The sequence below is a fragment of the Bos grunniens genome, chromosome 29 (genome assembly GCF_055505025.1).
Source record: "Bos grunniens cultivar Pamir isolate PY7600 chromosome 29, Bosgru_T2T1.0, whole genome shotgun sequence".
NCBI classification, from domain to species: Eukaryota; Metazoa; Chordata; class Mammalia; order Artiodactyla; family Bovidae; genus Bos; species Bos grunniens.
In genome coordinates this window covers 33,137,346-33,158,626 of record NC_141193.1, presented here as the reverse complement: position 1 = coordinate 33,158,626, position 21,281 = coordinate 33,137,346, and the positions used below count along the sequence as shown (strand labels likewise).

At 41.8% G+C, this 21,281-nt stretch overlaps 1 protein-coding gene and 1 non-coding gene across 10 annotated transcripts in view; one reads left to right on the top strand and one right to left on the bottom strand.

The window, feature by feature from the left end:
* The window catches only part of PAK1 (p21 (RAC1) activated kinase 1), a 159,127-nt gene that overhangs the window by 56,727 nt on the left and 81,119 nt on the right, over positions 1-21,281 (top strand). For 2 of the 9 annotated variants that reach the window (XM_086385749.1, XM_086385745.1), the window contains exon 1: positions 7,761-7,948. The exons of the other annotated variants lie outside the window; for them this stretch is intronic. The gene's annotated coding sequence lies outside the window, so the exon portion shown is untranslated. Of the gene's footprint in view, positions 1-7,760; positions 7,949-21,281 lie in introns of those variants that run through there. 9 annotated transcript variants of the gene reach the window in all.
* TRNAG-UCC (transfer RNA glycine (anticodon UCC)) lies at positions 20,304-20,376 on the bottom strand. Its single transcript has one exon. It is a non-coding gene; the product is annotated as a tRNA-Gly (tRNA).

The following is a 21,281-nucleotide window of genomic DNA, read 5'->3' as shown; positions in this document are numbered from 1 at the left end:
GCAAAGTTATGCTCAAAATTCTTTAAGCCAGACTTCAACAGTATATCAACTGTGAACTTACAGATGTTCAAGCTGGATTTAGAAAAGCCAGAGGAACCAGAGATCAAATTACTAACATCCATTGGATCATCGAAAAGGCAAGAGTTTCAGAAAAACATCTACTTCTGCTTTAGTGACTACGCCAAAGCCTTTGACTGTGTAGATGGCAACAGACTGTGGAAAATTTTTCAAGAGATGGGAATACCAGACCATCTAACCCGCCTCCTGAGAAATTTGTATACAGGTCAAGAAGCAATAGTTAGAACTGGAGATGGAACAGCAGACTGGTTCCAAATTGGGAAAGGAGTACATTGAGGCTGTATATTGTCACCCTGCTTATTTAACTGAGATGCAGAGTATATCATGTGAAATGCCGGGCTGGATGAGCACAAGCTGGTATCAAGATTGCCAGGAGAAATACCAATAGCCTCAGATATGCAGATGACACCACCCTTATGGAAGAAAGCAAAGAAGAACTAAAGAGCCTCGAGGAAAGTGAAGGAGGAGAATGAAAAAGTTGACTTAAAACTCAACATTTAAAAAATGAAGATCATGGTATTTAGTCTCATCACTTCATGGCATATAGATGGGGAAACAATGGGAACAGTGAGAGGCTTTATTTTTTGGGGCTCCAAAATCACGGCAGATGGTGACTGCAGCCGTGAAATTAAAGGATGCTTGTTCCTTGGAAGGAAAGTTATGGCCAACCTAGACAGCATATTAAAAAGCAGAGACCTTAGTTTGCCAATAAAAGTCCATCTAGTCAAAGGTATGGTTTTTCCAGCAGTCACATATGGATGTGAGAGTTGGACTATAAAAAAAGCTCAGTGCTGAAGAATTGATGCTTTTAAACTGTGGTGTTGGAGAAGACTCTTGAGAGTCTCTTAGACTGCAAGGAGATCCAGCCCGTCAATCCTAAAGGAAATCAGTCCTGAATATTCATTGGAAGGACTGTTGCTGAAGCTGAAACTCCAACACTGTGGCCACCTGACGGGAAGAACTAACTCATTGGGAAAGACCTGGATGCTGGGGAAGATTGAATGCAGGAGGAGAAGGGGACGACAGAGGATGAGTTGGTTGGATGACATCACCAAGTCAACGGATTTGTGTTTGAATAAACTCTGGGAGTTGATGATGGACAGGTAAGCCTGGCATGCTACAGTCCATGGGGTCACAAAAAGTTGGACATGACTGAGTAACTGAACTGAACCGAACAGTGCTTGCATCTAAATGACCTGAAAGGTCCTGATTAGGCTAAGGTGACTTCATAGACAAAACATCACTGGTCAAGGTCCTTGGGTTGAAAGAATAGTTTGTGATTTTTTTACTTTGTAAAAACAAAAGACTATATAAATGCAAGGAGTAATTGGACTTAAAAGGAGTCAACTGCCAACTTCTGTAAACTTGGGCATGTTATTATGTATCTTAGATTTACTTTCTTTCTTTAACTGTATAGTTTAGTCTTTTAAAGTCCCTTCTACTTCATCTGATTCTGCTTTTTCATATATTTAGCCAATAGTCTATTAGCCCTCAGTAATATACCTCAATTTCACATGTCTTTCATTTCATCAGAGGAACCAAGCTTAGCCAAGCTTCCTGTAGCTCACCTCTGAAAGAGACAGCATGTGAGTTGGCTGGTCTGCCTTCTGTCACCAAACCAGCATCTGGTTTTTGAGAACTGAGGTCTAAAAACAGAAGGTGCCTGAATCTGCTCTTTCTTGCTGAAGACATCAGTGGTCCTCCCTTATACTGTATCATTCATGTTTTGTAGTTTCTTCCACCATATCCTGTTTATTTTGTTTATTCAGTTTTCTAGTGCAACACCTTTTACATTTTTCTGTATGCTAGCCTCCCTTCTTAGTTATGATTCTTGGAATCATAGGCCATTTCTAGGTCATGTTTAATCCTGATGGCCAAGTACAGGCAAGACCACATGGTATGTGTTTGATAAATGTTTGAAGAGATAGAGTACTTATTACATTTGCAGGTGATAAAGAATGGAAAGAAAAGCTACTGTGCTAGATGGCACGAGAGAGAGAAGAGAGTGAATGAGAGAGCAAGGGACCTTGATAAGGTGGATTGAAGCCAAAAAGATGAAATTTAAGGAAGATGACAGTGAAGTTCTACATTTTAAGTTTCAAAGAAATGGCGACATATGGGGACCCTAGAGGAGACCTAGCATGATGCTATGCTTAATAAGAAAATCGTGGTTTTGGCTGCTTAAGCCCAATGTCAGCCAAAGGTACTACTGTGACTTTAAAGCTAGTGGAGCTTCAGACTGAATTATTGGAAGTACTAAGTATAGTTAATGGAGGTGAGTCCAGCTACATTCTATAGAGGATGGACTGCACTTAGACTGTCATATTCCCCATGGGGAACCAGGCAGTAAGAGGTTCATTGCAGACAGAACTGTGTTTAATGGAAAGTGCCCTAAAGCATCACTACTCAAAGTAGAGTTTGTAACTCTTCACAGTCTGGAATGAGGTAAGCATAGAAATTGAGAGTGTGTAGGAAATGGCAACCCACTCCAGTATTCTTGCCTGGAGAATCCCAGGGACAGGGGAGCCTGGTGGGCTGCCATCTGTGGGGTCATACAGAGTCAGACACGACTGAAGCGACTTAGCAGCAGCAGCAGAAACAGCAGGAACTTGTACAACAATTTGACAGAGTACTTTTATGCCTAATGAATCTAATAAAAAGAAAATTAAGTTTATCTTATATGTCTTTTTTTGTTTGATACTTTCCCTTTATTTTTTATTTTAATAGATTTTATTTTTAGAGCTGTTTTCGGCTTGTAGAAAAATTGACCAAAAAGTGCAAAGACCATACTCCACATCTGTCCCACTGCTCCCAGCATTCCTCTGAAAGTGCTTAACATCTTGCATTAGTAGGTACAATTGATGAATTAGTATTGGCACATTATTATTAACCAAAGCCTATAGTTTATATTAGGGTTCACTCTTTGTGTTGTACAGTTTTATGGATTTTGAGAAAGTCATAGTATCAGGTATCTACTATTATAGTATCACACAGGATAGTTTTCCTATATAAAAAATATGTGTTTCACTTACACATCTTGCCACCACTTTCTTAGTGCCTGGCAACCACTGATCTTTTTGCTGCATCTCTAGTTTTTCCTTTTCCTGAATATTCTGTAATTGGAGTCAGCCTTTTCAGACTAATGTTTTTCATTTAGCAGTATGTATTTGGGGTTTTTTAAGTCTTTTAATGGGCTTTCCTGGTGGCTGAACTGGTAAAGATCTTTTAATGTTTTAATAGTTCATTTCTGTTTATTGCTGAATTTAATACACATTCTATGGATGTTTGTCTATCCATTCATCTATTTGAAGCATATCTTGGTTACTTCTGAATTTTGGCAGTTATGAATAAGGCTGCAATAAATATTTGTGGATAGATTTTTCAACTCATTTAGATAAATATCTAGGAGTGCAATTGTTAGATTGTTTGGTAAGCCTATATTTAGCTTTATAACTGCCAAACCCTCTCTCAAAGTGGCTGTACTATTTTATATTCCCTTAGCTGCTGCTGCTGCTAAGTCGCTTAAGTCGTGTCCGACTCTGTGCGACCCCATAGACGGCAGCCTACCAGGCTCCCCCGTCCCTGGGATTCTCCAGGCAAGAATACTGGAGTGGGTTGCCATTTCCTTCTCAATGCATGAAAGTGAAAAGTGAAAGTGAAGTCTCTCAGTCATGTCCGACTCTTAGTGACCCCATGGACTGCAGCCTACCAGGCTCCTCTGTCCATGGGATTTTCCAGGCAAGAGTACTGGAGTGGGGTGCCATTGCCTTCTCCGATATTCCCTTAGCAGTGAATGAGAATTCTTGTCGCTCCACATCCTCAGCAATATTTGGTGGTGTCACTGTTTTGGGTTTTAGCCATTTTAATAGGTATCTAGTGGTATTTTGTTGTGCTTTAATTTGCAAGTCCCTAATGACAAATGACTTCCCTGGTGGCTCAGACGGTAAAGCGTCTGTCTACAATGCGGGAGACCTGGGTTTGATCCCTGGGTTGGGAAGATCCCCTGGAGAAGGAAATGGCAATCCATTCTGGGACTATTGCCTGGAAAATCCCAGGACAGAGGAGCCTGGTAGGCTACAGTCCATGGGGTCGCAAAGAGTCGGACATGACTGAGTGACTTCACTTTCACTTAATGACACATGGGGGATTATCTTTTCATGTGTTTATTTGCCATCTCTATATCTTCTTTGATGAGGTGTCTGTTTAGATTTTTTGTCCAGTTTTTGATTGGGTTGTGTGTTTTCTTATTGTTGAATTTTAAGGGTTCTTTGTATATTTGGAATATAAATCCTTTATCATATGTGTATTTTGCAATGTTTTCCCAAGTCTATGACTTGTCTTTTCATTCTCTTAAAGGGTCTTTTGCAGAGCAAAAGTTTTAATTTTTAAATAAGCCCAAGTTTTCAGCTTTTTCTTTTATGGATTGTGATTTTGTTGTATAAAAAGCCATCACCCAATCTGAAGTCATCTAGATTTTCTCTCTGTTATCTTCTAGACTTTTTCTTTTTTTATAGTTTTGCATTTTACATTTAGGTCTGTGATACATTTTGAGTTAATTTCTGTGAAAAGTGTAAAGTCTGTTTCTAAATTTTTCTGCAGGTGGAGGTCAAGTTGTTCTCACACCATTTATTGAAAAGACTATTCTTTCTCCATTGAATTTCCTTTGCTCATTTGTCGAGTGTCAGTTGGCTGTATTTGTGTATGTCTATTTAGGGTCTCTATTCTGTTCCATTGATATATTTGTCTATTCTTTCACCAATAACACGCTGCCTTTATCTCTGTAGCTTTATAATAAGTCTTGAAGTCAGGTAGTATTAGTCCTCTGATAGATACCTATATATAGCTAGAGTTATATTCATAAGATATGTCGCCTAGGCTATATCCCAGACCAATTTAGTAAAATTCTCTGCTAGGACTTAAGTATATATATTTAAATCTTCCCAGATAATTTTGATACATAGGGAGAGTTAAAAACCAGCATACCAAAACCATAAACTCCTTGAAGGTGTGGTCCTCTTCGATGATATGTGTGTCTCTGGTGGTTTGTACACTTTGCTTAAATAGTTGTTGAATAAACAGATAATTAAAAGAACTGAATGTGTTTATTTTGGAGAAGAGAAAAAGTGCATGGCCATGATACATCATCATATACACATATCTGAAAGCCTTTGATATGACTTGGCACTGAAGGATGCTTTCTGAGTGCTCTTGGAGGTAGAATTAGAAGTTTACAGAGAGGCACCTGGCTGAATATTAGGAAGCATTGTCTCATAGTGCTCATTGCTCCTGAGCTTTCTGTTCCTTCACATGTCATATATAAGCCCATATATAAGAGCAGATGGTTGGGAAATTAGGTAAGGTCAGATGTTATGAACTATGTTCGGGACTGAGAACTCTTTTTGGTTCTCCTCTCATTCATAAGTTGAGGGACATGGGTATGGGGGTTAAAAGAATATTCTAAAACTACTTTGAATCTGAGTTCTCATAGTGCAGCAGACCCCTCTAGTCTGTATTATTGATTAATTATCTCCATGCTGGAAGAGATTTTCAAGAAATTCCATCTCCTCCACTAAAATTGAGATTTGGTAGTTGTAATAGCACAGGTACTGAGGGTCTGGGAAGGGTGAAAGATACTTAACAGAAGAGCTCTTTTCTGTGCTCCTGGAGTTCTTTCCCTGCATCCTCCTGTAAGCAGATTATGTTGGTATATTGAATGGACGTGTGGACATCTCTCAGGGAAAATGGGTAAATTCCATAAAGTTTCCCTATAGTACACTTAAATTTCTGATCAGACGTAATACTGGCTACCTGCTCTTTGCCAGGCTGTAGGAAGAGGGATATGGCAGACATCTCTTTGTTGCTACAAAGACAATTGACATGGCAGAGAGAAATAAAGCATAGGCTTGGGAGTCAAACCAAAGTTGGAATGAGTCAGTCCTTTACCAGGTGTGTGGTCTTGGGGAAGTCACTGCCGTCTCTCACTGATCACATCCTGTCTTTTACCAATTTTTGCTGCTGCTTCCAAGCCATCTATCTCTAGAATATGTTTATTTCTCCTTATCTCTTCTCCAATATATTAGTCTAAATTATTACCTTCTTCTCTCCAATGTATTAGTCTAAATCATTACCTTCTTCTCTTGGCTAAAGTTCTGAAAGAATTTACTGACTTCTCATTTTCATAACTGTCTGCTCTGTTTTCCATTCAGCAGTCGGTGATTTAAAAAAAATATAGATTAGACCTTGTCATTATGCTTAAAACTTTCCAAATCTTTCCCATTGCTAAAACCTAGAACAAAACCCAAACTCCAAGTTATGACCCCCAAGAGGTCCTACATTCTCTTGACTCCTGATGTCTCTCAAGGGCAGTTTATAGAGGTATTGACAAGGTAAATTACCCTTATGAAGCACTTGGAAATGTGTGAAAGTTTTTTTTTTTTTAATTTATTGTTTCAATTTTGGGGGGTCAACACTAGGATTTAGAGGGTCTGGGCCAGTGTTGGTAAATATTCTGTAATGTGTTCTGCTCAGGGCCCTTTACAATGCCTGATTCACAGTCTGTGTTTAAGAAATACTTATTGTACAAAACCATGTTTTCATGGAACTCAGTTTTTTTTTGTTTTGACTGGTGTCTTGGTTTTGGTGAGCAGGGGCTACTCTCTAGTTGCAGTGATGGCTTCTCTTGTCGTGAAGCCCAGCCCAAGGGCTCATGGGCTTTAGTAGTTGCTGCGCGTGGGCTCAGTAGTTGCAGGTTATAGGCTCTAGAACACAAGCTCAGTGGTTGTGGCACCCTGGCTTAGTTGCTCTATGGCATGTGAGATCCTCCCAGACTGGAGAGTGAACCCATGTCTCTTGCACCGGTAGGCAGACTTCACCACTGAGCCACTAGGGAAGCCCAGAACTCAGTTTTGACACATGTGAATTGGTGGGGCTTCCCTGATGGCTCAGTGGGAAAGAATCTGCCTGCCAGTACAGGAGATGTGGGTTCGATCCCTGGGTTGGGAAGATTCTTCTAGAGAAGGAAATGGCAACCCACTGCAGTTTTCTTGCCTGGGAAATCCCACGGACAGAGGAGCCTGGAGGGCTATAGTCCAAAGCGATGCAAAAGAGTTGGACCCGACTTAGCGACTAAATAACAACAAACAACTACTTCCTAAGGTTGGTGAGATAGACATAACATTTTGTGAAGTACCTGGTACAGAATAGCACTTAATAAATGGTAGCTGCTACAGAGATTTCTTTGCTTAGAAGCAGCTATAAGCATCCGCCCAATGTTTTCCCTGGGGCATTCGAATTAGAACCTGACACCTTTGTTTGGGGTGTGGGTGGGTCAGTTTCTTTGCTTGAAGCCTAATATAGAATGAATGGTAGGTTTGATTTGACTTGTCCTGGGTCCAGACCCAGCTGGAGAAGCAAAGGCACAGAAGAGCTCTGGTTCTCTTTCTTGACTCTGGGGCCCACTCAGGAAGCTCAGACAGTCCCCGGAAAGCCTGGATTCACTGAGAAGTACCCCCTGCTGAAGACTAGGTGGGGGAGAATAGCTGAGGGGGTGGGAAGGTCTCTCTGCTTTCCCTCAGAGCTTCTTTACTGAAAGGAGAAGCGGGTTTTCTCCCGCCTCCTTCCCTCCCTTGTTTCCCCGCCCCTTCTGCTTCGCCAACCCCAGAGCTGAGCCTTTGCTGCGCCCTGTGAGGGCGGGAGCGTGCTGCACCCCAGAGCCACAGCTCGGGCGGCTGAGCTGCTGCGAGCCCGGCCCCAGCCAAGTATAGCTGCCCGGGTGGAGCCTGGGTGTCGTGCAGCCGACCAGGCGTGGGAGAGGTGCGGCTCTGCGACAGAAACCGCAGGCAGAGATGCCGGGGCCGGCTCCCCCGACCAGGTAATGCTGGCCCACCCTGGGGCATGCTCAGCTGGGCGGTGCTGGGGAGGGGGGACGGCTCTGCTGGTTTCCGGGGACTGGTGACGCGGGTCCGGTAGACTTAGGGTCTCTTCCCTTAGGGTCTCTTCCCTTAAGAGACCCTAAGTAAGAGAAGGGGTTTATGGTGGAATGCTCAGATGAGCCCACCCAGGGCTAGGCCAGGGCTGGAACCAGAGCCCTGGCTAGGGAAGGCTCTGAAGGGGAAGCTGGTTTTGGGGAACTTGCTCTGCCTGAGGATCCTTGCTTCTTTGCAAGCACCCTTCTGCTTGGCGGCTGGGGTGATGCTTCCCTCTGCTTTGGATTAGCTGCTGTCCTGCCAGACCGAGGGGGCTTTTCTCTCCGGTCCTGAGAAGGGGCACGGTATTATAAATGACTTGTTAAGAGGTGGAGTGAACTGAGATGAGAGACTTGGGGTGAGGGGGAATTAGTCCTATTTAGGCAGCCTTTGTGGGCCTCAGTTTCCTTATCTGTGCAGCAAAGGGCTTGACATTTTGTTTGTGACTGTCATTTTCAGACTGCCAAACTGCCTTTTGGACAGGCAACTTGGTAAAAGCCCTAGAGTAGACTGCAGAAATGTGCCCCTCAACACTGTAGGAGATAGGCAAACTTGGGAAACAGATCTTGGTACCTTGTCTTCCAGCCAGTCTTTTGAATGGCATCTTACTGGGCTGCTCAGGACTCTGTGACTTCATGGACAAGGCAGAGGTTAAGAATGGTGGTTTTTTAATTATTGAGTGTAGGTGTATTCGGAGAAGGCAATGGCACCCCACTCCAGTACTCCTGCCTGGAAAATCCCATGGACCGAGGAGCGTGGTGGGCTGCAGTCCATGGGGTCGCTAAGAGTCGGACACAACTGAGCGACTTCACTTTCACTTTTCACTTTCATGCATTGGAGACGGAAATGGCAACCCACTCCAGTGTTCTTGCCTGGAGAATCCCAGGGACTCAGGAGCCTGGTGGGCTGCCTTCTATGGGGTCGCACAGAGTCGGACAAACTGAAGCAACTTAGCAGTAGCAGTAGGTATATTGGTCGTAGCGAGACAGAGCTGGGAAGAAGCAGGTCAAGGTATATTAATAGTTTTTCTCCAAATTGGTCAGTTCTTTGATACTTGGGCATAAAGCTGCTTTAAACGTTGCTATCTTCTCTGGAACTTCCTCCTTAGAATGTCGAGCTAATGACAGACCTTGAGACTGTGTAATGTCTTAATCATGATCATCTGGGACCAAGAAACATATGTCAGGCTGATACTAATCTACCTTGATTATTTTGGACTGCCTTCTTCCCTTAGTTTTTCTATGACTCTACCACCTTATCTTCTCACCAGTTGCCTTTCTACTTCCTACTCCTGATCATTTTTCCTGTCCTGTGCTCTACTCTCTTTTTCTCCCATTCCCATTTTCTTTTTCCTGCTCCCCTTTCCTCTCATACTTTCCCTTTCTAGTTCTTTCCCCTCCATAGCCAGTTTTCCTCTTGAGTCCTTCTCTTCTTGATTAGGCTTTCTTCTCTTTTCCTTTTGGTTCAGCTTTCTCATTCTTGGCAGGTTACTGGTTTGCAGGGACTTTTGCTATGTTGTTAGTGAAATTCAAACACTATTCCCTACCCAGCTCCCTTACTTTTGCCTTTCACCATGAATCTATCTTTCCCAAGCGCCAGTCTCTCCTTACTGCCTCTTTGCCTTGCTTTGGGCCCAACAGTAAGCAGTCTTTCTTCCTGGATTTGTCCCCCACCTCATTTCCCAGAGGCAGAATGAGTAAGCCAGATGGGAAGGGGAGGACTTAGGAACTGGGGTGGGAGGACTTAGGAACTGGTGTGGGAGGAGGGCAAGAGTTTTCTGGAGGCTCTAACTTCCTTTAGTGAGATGAGCAACTAAAGTGAAGTCCCTCAGTCATGTCTCACTCTTTGTGACCCCATGGACTGTAGCCTACCAGGCTCCTCTGTCCATGGGATTTTCCAGGCAAGAGTACTGGAGTGGGTTGCTATTTCCTTCTCTAGGGGATCTTCCTGATCCAGGGATCGAACCCCGGTCTCCCGCATTGTAGGCAGATGCTTTATCATCTGAGCCTCCAGGGAAACGGTGAGCAACTAGGAAGTACACAAAGACTCTTTAGCAGCTTAGAAGCTTTGCTGACCTGAAGGAAGGGAGGCAGACCTGTGAACCTAGGGAAGAAGAGGAGGATAGCAGGAGTGGGTTGGAGGGAGAGAAGGAAGAATCCTGAGGGAGAAGAACAGTGGTCTTTTGAAGAAGAGAGTGGCCTGGGTAAGATAGGGGTTGTTTAGGGCTAGAGGTTGCTGTATTGGGAAACACTGTAGTTTGGGAAAGAGGACCGTATACATTCATTTTCTTTCTCTCTGAAAACTAGCTTTTTGGGCTGATTTGTTTTCTCCTCTGCAAACCTTTTTTCAGGAGTGTCCTCAGTGTGGGACAGTGAGAGGGAAAGCAGAGATAACAAGGCAAGATTGCTATTATACATATACTTACTGTCTAGACAATGTGCTTATGAACAAAAAACTTTGAATATGATATCTGTTCATCCTTAAACCTTCTCTGAACCATCTATGTTAGTTATGGTACCAGGTGTTGGGGATGCAAAAATGGAAATTGAACTAAGTTGCTGCCTTCCAGTGCAAGTCTAAGAGTGGGTATCTGAAACCTCATGTGATAACGATATGTGATGTAAGAGAAGCACAGGGAGCTATAATAATGCAGAGGAGGGAACTTTTGATTTCAGTAAGTGGCAGACCTGGACCCTAAACTCAGGTCTTCTCTACAGGTGATATCTGTGCTTTTATACCACATTATCTTCTGACTCTGTGTGTACATACAGTGTACAGAGGGTTTTCTTATGTTTTCCTTTCTGCCTATCTGTGAGGCTAGACTCTAGGTGCTGCTGATATGAAAAAAGAACAGATACCTGTGATAGGTCACTGTGCCATAGCTAAACACTCATTATTTTGGAAGGGAAACACTCTTTTTCCTTGTTAACTTCTCCTGGCTCTGGGCCACTTGGGGGACTTGATGCTGAGTTCCCTGTATGAGTCATTTGTACTCCCCTCCCCTTCTGCACCCCACCAATTTCTTAATTCAATTTCTGGCAGACTATAGAGCCGAGAGACCAGATGGAGCTAGGTGAAGCATTTTATTTCCATTGGCCTGTGTAAAATAGGGATTTAATAACTCATAGGGTTGGTAAGGATCAAATGAAATAATAAATGTGTGAAAAGACTTTGGAAACTGTGAAGTGCTGCATAGATGTTATTGTGATTGTTCCTAAGTGTATTTTCAGCCATGAAAAATGCTCAGATGTTGCAGCCTGGAGGAAATGCCAAGAGTTGTTCACTGACTAGTTTAAAACTGAGCCTCAATCCTTAAAAATGAAAGAAAGGGGCTAGAAAGAGGATGCTTTGCTTTAGAGACTGGTAATTGAGCCCTGTACTGAACACTGAGGTTGAGAGGTTTAGTGTTTTCTTTGTGTGCATGTGTGCTAAGTTGCTTCAGTCATGTCTGACTCTTCGTAACCCTGTAGATGGTAGCCTGCCAGGCTCCTATGTCCATGGGATTCTCCAGGCAAGAGTACTGGAGTGGGCTGCCAGCTCTTCCTCCAGGGGATCCTCTTGATTCAGGGATTGAACCCACGTCTCTTATGTCTCCTGCATTGGCAGGCAGGTTCTTTATCACTAGCTGCTGCTGCTAAGTCACTTCAGTTGTGTCCGACTCTGTGCAACCCCATAGGTGGCAGCCCACCAGGCTCCCCGTCCCTGGGATTCTCCAGGCAAGAACACTGGAGTGGGTTGCCATTTCCTTCTCCAATGCATGAAAGTGAAAAGTGAAAGGGAAGTCACTCAGTTGTCTCCGACTCTTAGCGACCCCATGGACTGCAGCCTACCAGGCTCCTCCGTCCATGGGATTTTCCAGGCAGGAGTACTGGAGTGGGGTGCTGTTGCCTTCTCTGTTACCACTAGCACCACCTGAGAAACACAGTGTTTTCTTTAAGGTCAAATAAATGGTAGGTGGCAAGCATGAGAAGTATTTTTAGTGATACCTTGTGCTATAGCAAAAAACAAAACAAAATAAAAGAAGGAAGAGGGAAAGGGATTAAAACTAAACTGACCTCAGTTCACCTACTAGGTACTGGTTTTTAATCTTTCTAATATTCATATATAAAATAGAAGATATTTATAAATATCTTGAGTTATAAAGTTTAAAATAATTATATATAAAAAAGAAAAGAATATATAGTAGGTACTTTATAGCTGTGGAGAGGGCACTGGCACCTCACTCCAGTACTCTTGCCTGGAGAGTCCCATGGATGGGGGAGCCTGGTAGGCTGAAGTCCATGGGGTCGCTAAGAGTCGGACACAACTGAGTAACTTCCCTTTCACTTTCATGCATTGGAGAAGGAAATGGCAACCCACTCCAGTGTTCTTGCCTGGAGAATCTCAGGGACGGGGGAGCCTGGTGGGCTGCTGTCTATAGGGTCGCACAGAGTCGGACACGACTGAAGCAACTTAGCAGCAGCAGCAGCAGTTATAGCTGTACTTACTTTTATCCTGCAAAAATACCTTTGAAGTTACCTTCTTAAGAAAGTCTTCCCTGATTCCTAGGCTGTTAAGGGCTTCTATTTTTATTTTTTTTCATTGAAGTGTAGTTGATTTACAATATTGTGTTAGTTTCAGGTGCACAGTGAAGTGATGTAATTATATATATATTTCACATTCTTTTCCCTTATCAGTATTACAAAATATTGAGTATCATTCTAAGGGCCCCTTTTTTGGATTCATGTGCATCGTCTTGTCACTCATAGTGGCACTTACCATGTTGTACTGTCATTGGGGTTTTTGTATCTGTCTCTCCTGTTAGCATGTGAATGATTACTAGACAGAGAAGGTCTAGTAAATCTTGGTTTTACTGTTATTAAGCCCCATTTCTAAGAATACATTGATAAATAAAACAGACAAAGTTGCTCCTTTGTAAAGCTTACTGTTTAGTGAGAGAGATGTATAATAAGTAAGCAAATATAATTAAAATTCATGATACATGTTGTAAAAACCCAGAATTCCATTTGTTGAAATTAGCTTTAGGGTACTTATGAAGAAAGCTGAGCGCCGAAGAATTGATGCTTTTGAACTGTGGTGTTGGAGAAGACTCTTGAGACTCCCTTGGACTGCAAGGAGATCCAACCAGTCCATTCTGAAGGAGATCAGTCCTGGGATTTCTTTGGAAGGAATGATGCTAAAGCTGAAGCTCCAGTACTTTGGCCCCCTCATGCGAAGAGTTGACTCACTGGAAGAGACTCTGATGCTGGGGGGGATTGGGGGCAGGAGGAGAAGGGGACGACAGAGGATGAAATGGCTGGATGGCATCACTGACTCGATGGACGTGAGTTTGAGTGAACTCCGGGAGTTGGTGATGGACAGGGAGGCCTGGCGTGCTGCAATTCATGGGGTCGCAAAGAATTGGACATGACTGAGCGACTGAACTGAACTGAACTGAGACATGCAGGCAAAATATTTAAAAGAGTGGCCCCCAACTCTTGGGCCCAAGTTAGTAACTGTGCCACACAGCAGGAGGCAAGCGAGTGAGACTTTGTCTGCCCCTCCCCATCACTTACATTGCCTGAATCATCGCTTGCATTAGCATCTAAACTGAACCTCCCCGTCCCCTCCCCCTGTGCCCCCACCCTGTCTGTGGAAAAATAGTCTTCTGTGAAACCCGTCCCTGGCCCCGAAAAGGTTGGAGACTGCTGATCTAACAGATAGTTATTGGTCTGAAAAAGCTTTGGGACTAAAGATAAAAACTTGGGTTTCATCAACATATAGATAATATGTTAAGTTATGGGAATGGATGAACATCTAGGACAGAGTGTATTGTGAGGAAAGGAGCTTCCTAGCCTGGGACGTGTGTAGGATAGCTAGTGAAGGAAGAGTCTACAAAGGAGATAGGAATGGACAGAAATATAGAGGGAAAGTTAGGTGAATGTGCTTTTCCAGAAGCCAAAAAAAGTAGAGCATTTGAAAGAGAAGGGAGGTCAATTACATTGAATACTGCTGGGAGGTTGAGTAAGATGAGGACAGAGTAGTGACCATTTGATTGGCAACGTGGAGATGATTGACAAGGAGGCTTGACAAGACTACTTTTGGCCAAATAGTAGGGTGTTAGTTGGCAAACAGAAGAGGAGGAAGTGGAGATAGTATAAGTAGACAGTTCTTTTGAGAAGCTGTGTTATGAAGGGGAACAAAGAAATAAATAGTGTTTGGAGGAGTATGTGAATGTCAAGGGATGTGTGTGTGTGTGTGTCTTTGAATAGGAGATGCATAGCATGTTCATATTCATCCACTATTCTAGCTCAGGTCAAAAATTTAGAGATCTTCTTGGTTTTTCCTTTTTTTCTTACATTGTATATTTAGTCTCTAAATAAGTCTTTGGCTCTACCTTCAAAATGCTCTCTGCCTACTGTGATCCATTTAAGCCATCATCAGTTCTCATGTGAATTATTGTGATAACTTAATTGTTTCTCTGCTTTTCCTTTGCTCCTCTGCAGTCAGTACTCTGCAGCCGTAGTGGTTTATTCAAAACATAAATTCTTGAGTGTCTTCTCACACTTGATACAAAATCCAAATTTATTGTGGCCTGTAAGGTCCAGCCTATTCTGACCTCTGGCTACATCTCTGCTCTTAAACTCTTAACCACATTTCTCCTTGTTCACTCAACTTCTGTATTGCTGGCCTTTTTACTATTCTGTATGCCCCAAATATTCTTATCTAGGACATTTGTGCTTACTGCTCCCTTTGCTTAAAATACTTCCATATATTACTGTGATTTGCTGTTGCACTTCATCCATGTCTTAAGTGTCTTTTCCTCAGAGAAGCCTGTCCTGATCATTATCGTGTGTACCACCCCCATCCCTGTCCATTTATATTCACATGAACTACTGTTTAATTTTCATTATGGACTTGACATTGTATATTTATTTATTTATTTCTTCACTTCTCTTACTAATCAATCCATAAAGTCCACGGACACAGTGGCTTTGTTCTATTCAGCTAGACTAGAATTGTTACATTATGAGTATTAATGAGTATGAGCTAAATGAGTATTAATATTTGCTGAATGACTGAATATGTGTGTGAGAGAGAGAGAGAGAGGTTAATGTAGCTGCTGAAGGAGAAGAACATTCCAGGTGAGAGGGAGTACAAGTGAAGGAGTAGAGGGAGAAGAGAGAAGGGGAGGATAACTTCTGATAAGAGAAGAGACACCTCCTTCATTGTATGATACAGTGGGTGGTACTGGTGCAGGGAAACATACAGATTTAGGAGTAAGAAGATAGAGTTCTCCTGAGAAGATTTTTGTTTTCTCATTGAAAGTTGGATCATTGCCTGAGGGAAGGGGTAGATGAGAATCCCAATTGGTGATTTGAGGCAAGGCTGGATGGCATCACTGACTCGATGGACGCGAGTCTGAGTGAACTTCTGGAGTTGGTGATGGACAGGGAGGCCTGGCGTGCTGCGATTAATGGGGTTGCAAAGAGTTGGACACGACTGAGCGACTGAATTGAACTGAATCTTAAGTAGGAAGAGCGTCATAATTTTTAAGCTAAAGCAGTCAACCAGGTAATGTTCTCTAGGATACTCAGCTCTTTTCGTATAGAGGCAGTTTGGAGAGAGTTAAGCTCAACTATCCTGAAGCTGGGATTTTGCCACTTGAATTTTGGAAAGGAAGAGGAGGCAAGGGGGTAGATTTTTCTTGTTTTTTGATCAGGGTGGTTTAGTATATACATGTGCAGAGAAATTTTATTATAAGCCATCTTATTATCCTACAAATTTTACTGAGAGTCAATTATCCAGTGTCCACAGTTAATATCTTAAGTCTCATTTTACTGATCTTTACTCTGGCATTAATGGGGTAATATGACTCTTGATACCACTGTGTACTTTCGGCACATTGTAGTGTATTTATTAGATGATAAATTCTAATTCTCCTTACTTTTTTCTTTTTTATTGTGGTAAATGCACATAATATAAAGTTTACCATCTTAATAATTTTCAAGTGTACCACTCAGTGGTGTTAAAAATACATTATTGTACAACCATCACCACCATGGAACTTTCCTGGTAGCTCAGCCAGTAAAGAATCTGCCTGCAACTCAGGAGACCCAGGGTCAGGAAGATGCCCTGGAGAAGGGATAGACTACCCCTTCCAGTATTCTTGGGCTTCCCTGGTAGCTCAGACTGCAAAGAATCTGCCTGCAATGCGGGAGACCTGGGTTTGATCCCTGGGTTGGAAAGGTTTCCTGGAGGAGGGCATGGCGACCCACTCCAGTATCCTTGCCTGGAGAATCCCCATGGACTGAGGAATCCTGGTGGGCTACAGTCCATGAGGTTGAAAAGAGTCAGACACGACTGAGCGACTAAGCACAGCACAGCACAGCACAGCATCACTGCCATCCATCCCCATAACTCTTTTTATCTTGTAAGACTGAAACTCTATACCTGTTAAACAACAACTTCTCATCCTTCCCTTCCCCTAGCCCCTAGTCAACACCATTATACTTTCTGTCTTTATAATTTTGAGTACTGTAAGTACCTCATGTAAATGGAATTATACACTATTTGTCTTTTTGTGATTGACTTATTTTATTGAGCATAAAATCCTCGAGGTTCATCAGTGTTGTAGCATGTTGTAGAATTTCCTTCATTTTCTGAATTATATTCCATTCCATACCACATTTTGCTTATCCATTATCTGTCAATGAACACTTGAGTTGCTTCCACGTTTTGACTATTGTGAATAATTCTATTATGAACATGAGTGTACAGATAGCTTTTCCAAACTCAACTTTCAATATTTTTGGATATAGACCCAAGAATTAGAATTGCTGAATCATATGGTAATTCTATAATATTTTAATTTTTTTAGGAACTGTTTACTATTTTCCATAGTGGCTATACCGTCTTATATTTCTACCAGCAATGCATAAAGTTTCCAGTTTCTCCACATCCTCATCAACACTTGTTATTTTCTGTTTTGTTTTGTTTTTTTGATAGTAGCATTCCTAATGGATGTAAGGTGGTATCTCATTGTGGTTTTGGCTTGCATTTCCCTAAACATTAGTGATATTAAGCACCTTTTTATGTGCTTATTGGCTTATGTGCATATATCTTCTTTGGAGAAATGTCTGTCCAAATCCTTAGCCCATATTTGAATTGGGTTGTTCATGTTTTTGTTTTTGAGTTTTAGAGAGTTGATGTTTTTTGATGTTTAAGTGATTTATGTTTAGGGAAAAAAGGAAGTGATGGACTAACTGATAGTGGATTGAAGCTCAAAATAAAGTCTAGGAATGCTTTTGGAAGTTCTTGAACAGGTGAGCTACATGGAGGTTTTGTTTGGATGATTCACTCTAGATATCAGTCAGTGAACATTTTGGGAATAAAGTCTAGGGTGTGATCATGAGAATAATGATTAACTTGGACTGTGTGCATGGTAAGTCGCTTCAGTTGTGTCTGACTCTTTGTGACCCTGTGGACTGTAGGCCTCCAGGCTCCCCTCTCCATGGGATTCTCCAAGCAAGAATACTGGAGTGGGTTGCCATCCTCTGCTCCAGGGAATCTTCCCGACCCAGGGATTGAACCCAAGTCTCTTCTGTCTCCTGCATTGGAGATGCAGGTCAGGAATTGCCCAAGATGATAGAAGAGGATTATAAGACCTCTGGTGTTGATTTCTCCAAGTCATCTGCAGGGGTGATAGGAGTGAGGAAGATGTGTGGTATTATTGGTAGGGTGAGGGGAGGGTGAAGGTCTGTCAGTGTAAGTTAAATCTTTGACTCCATATCTCTCTGCTTTTTCCATTTTGCTTTACAGGTACAATTTTTTCCAAGTTTTCCAGATAAAGCTCTTTGTTCATTCTGTCTCAAGTTATAATTAGTGGAAAAAGTATTTTTAGGAGAATTTGAATAATCAGGCTAGTCATGTCCTTTGCACTGTTTCATTGAGTGATCTTAGGTAAGTTACATACCCCATGGGTTTCATATTGGAACTATAAAATAAAAATTTTGAATTAGCTGACTTTATAAGATACTTCCAGCCCCTGTGTTTTTCTTCTCTAAACCAGGCTGCCTTAGTCAGTTAACCATTACTAGTTACCTAATTGTGCCAGGTCTGTGCTGTCTTGGGGACACAGACATTAATCGTACTTAGTTTTGTTCCATGACTTGTTCATGGACTGGTGAGATTAATATCATGAAATATGGAACCTGCTGCACAGAATTATGTATAAAATGCTATTAAATTTGGGGCAAGGTAGAAATAGGAGGGCTGTGTGAAGGTTTTGTAGAGGAAGTGAGTCAAGCTGAGTGTTGAAGAATGAGTAGGAATTTTCTTGGCAGACAAGTTGGGATGTTTTAGGCAGAGAGAACAGTGTGGGCAAAGGCAAGAGCGTGAAATCACATTGGGCTGGAATGAGAAGTTTAGTGATAAAAGAGATGAAATGGGTTAGGTAATTGGAGATAACAGGTATTTATTGAATATCTGTTTTGTGTCAGACAGTATGCTGGGGACTTTATATATGCTTTTATATTCTCATAATAACTGTGAAAAAGACAATCTTACTTGTATTTTACCAAAGAGGAAACTGAGGGTCAGAAATTAAAGTAGTTTTTCTATGCCCAGAAACAGCTTCCAGTTTTCCTCTCTGCTATCTCAGCACTTGCTTTCTTGTTGCTAAACCAGTGCAAGTGACTGGACGCTGCATAGCGGGAATGTCTTTGACTTGTCCGAAGGACGTCCCTCAGCAAATTCAAGACTGCAACATTCCAGGCTCCTGCCAAAGAAAACCTCCTGGCACGATTTAATTAAAGATCAGATTCTCATAACCAGGTGTCAAGGGCATGTACTCCCCAGTCTTGGGTGGAGTGCTGGTCATGCAAGTCTCAGCAGCTCTAAGTTGTTGGAACTGAAAAATGTGATTAATATATGAGATAGGTTTATTTCTTTTTTTCCTTTCCCATCTTCATTTAAATAATGGCCTGAGGTATTATTAGAGGTTATGTAGTCCATTCCTTTGCCTCTTGAGTGAACAGTAAGGCATAGTGCAGTGGAAAGAGAGGTGATTCTATAGTCACACAGATTTCATTTCAGGTCCCTGGCTCTGCTGCCCACTAGCTGTGTGACCCTGGGTGACTGGCAGCATCTCTGAGATTTTTCTTCTGAGTTATTCACTATTTTATCCCCAGCACCTAACACAGCCTGACAAAAAGTAGGAGATGAATAAATGTTTGCATGACTGAATGAGGAAAAGATACCAACCAAACAGATTTCCAAGTTTTCTTGTAAATTCCACTAATGTTAGTAGTTATTAAAATATCAGACCTAAGTGATGTCTGAAACCCTGTTTGTAAAGATGGTTGGTCCAGGAGCTTCTATTCGGATACTTTTAAAGAATTTTGGCAACTTTGTTTAGGCATTCAGAGGCCTCTCCTAAACTCCAAGTCCTATTGTGTGAGCTCAAGGCACCACAGAGTCCTCAGTACAGACAAATAGCAGCTGGTCCCCTCCTCCAGACCATATCTCCTTTCTCATTGTCATCTCTCAGCCTTTTCTTAATCAACCATGTCATCTTTTATTTTTAACACGGAGCTTCATTGTACAGATCTAGAACTGCTTAGAAGGGGCCATTTTTCTGACTATAGCTGTGTTCATTACAGAAAATAAAAGGCCCTCTCTGACTGCTGTGTCCTATTTTTTTTACCTTCATGTTGCATACAACGCCATACTCTCACACTTAAGTTTTTCCTAAGGTCTGGAGTATACTTGCCATCATTGTTCTCTATCAAAATCATTCATTTATTTATTGTCTGTTTTCCTTGGTCAAGATAATATTTCAGTGTCTGGGCCTATCCCAGACCAATTAAAATCAGAGTTCAAGCAGTGGTATCCACCCCTCCCTCCCTTTATTAGGAAAATCTGAAACATACAGCAAAGCTGGAAGAATTTTATAGTGAATGCCTGTATAATCACCATATAGATTCTTATATCATTAATATTTTCATGTTAACTTGCTTTATCACTTCCATTATATGTTGACATGTATATTATATCACATCCCTATGGTCAGCCATTAATGTATCTTATTTTTAAAAATGCATTTCAAAGTAAATTGAGGGTATTAGCGTACATCCTCTCTTAAGTACTTCATCTAGTATTTTAAAAAGCCCCAAGTGAATTCTTATAGTCTAGAGTCAAAGACTACTATCTGACCCATTTATTCTTTAAGCTCCTACTCTTTTTTTTTTTGGTTGCACTGCATAGCATGCAAGATCTTAGTTCCCTGACCAGGGTTCTAACCTGGGCTCCCTGCAGTGGAAGCACAGAGTCCTAACCACTGGACCACCAGGGAATTTCCCTAAGCCCCTACTCATTTATTTATCTCTATATCCCTGGTTTCTGGCATAGAACCTTATAAGTAAGTACACATTAAAAATTATTTGAATTGTACTTGAATGAAGAACTTACAGCTGCAGTAAAAGGTGTACATAACTTTCACTTGACTTATTTGAGGAACAGGAAATTATTTTATCTTTTCTGTTGCTTACCTCGTGGCAGACATTTAGTAAATATCAATCTCAAGTCCAGCCTGAATGTGTTTATATATTTCTGTATTTGCCACTGGCTAGATTTGACTGATCTAAATGTAAATCAGAAGTAGCATAGTTCAGGTCAGTGAAGGTACAGAGGGGCTAGAATTACCTCAAGTATAGTTGGAAAATTCTTTGGCAGCGTGTCTGAAGACTTGGGTTCCAGTCCTCACCTTTAAATTTCTGTGTGGTCTTATGCAGTTTCTCTGTACTTTTTGGACCTCTGTATTCTCACCTGTTATGTAAGCGGATCAGATTAGATGACCTTTAAGATTTTTTCTGGCTTTGATGTTATGGGTATCTTAAAATCTTTGATTATCTTGACTGTGTATTATACTAATGGCTGTGGAATCCAGATGTGATAAAGTAGAAAGAAGTGGTTGTTGGTGAGCACATTCCTCTGAATCCCTGTCTGGTTTTATTTAGTATGTAAAGGTCCGTCTAGTCAAGGCTATGGTTTTTCCTGTGGTCATGTATGGATGTGAGAGTTGGACCGTGAAGAAAGCTGAGCACCGAAGAATTGATGCTTTTGAACTGTGGTGTTGGAGAAGACTCTTGAGAGTCCCTTGGACTGCAAGGAGATCCAACCAGTCCATTCTAAATGAAATCAGTCCTGGGATTTCTTTGGAAGGAATGATGCTAAAGCTGAAACTCCAGTACTTTGGCC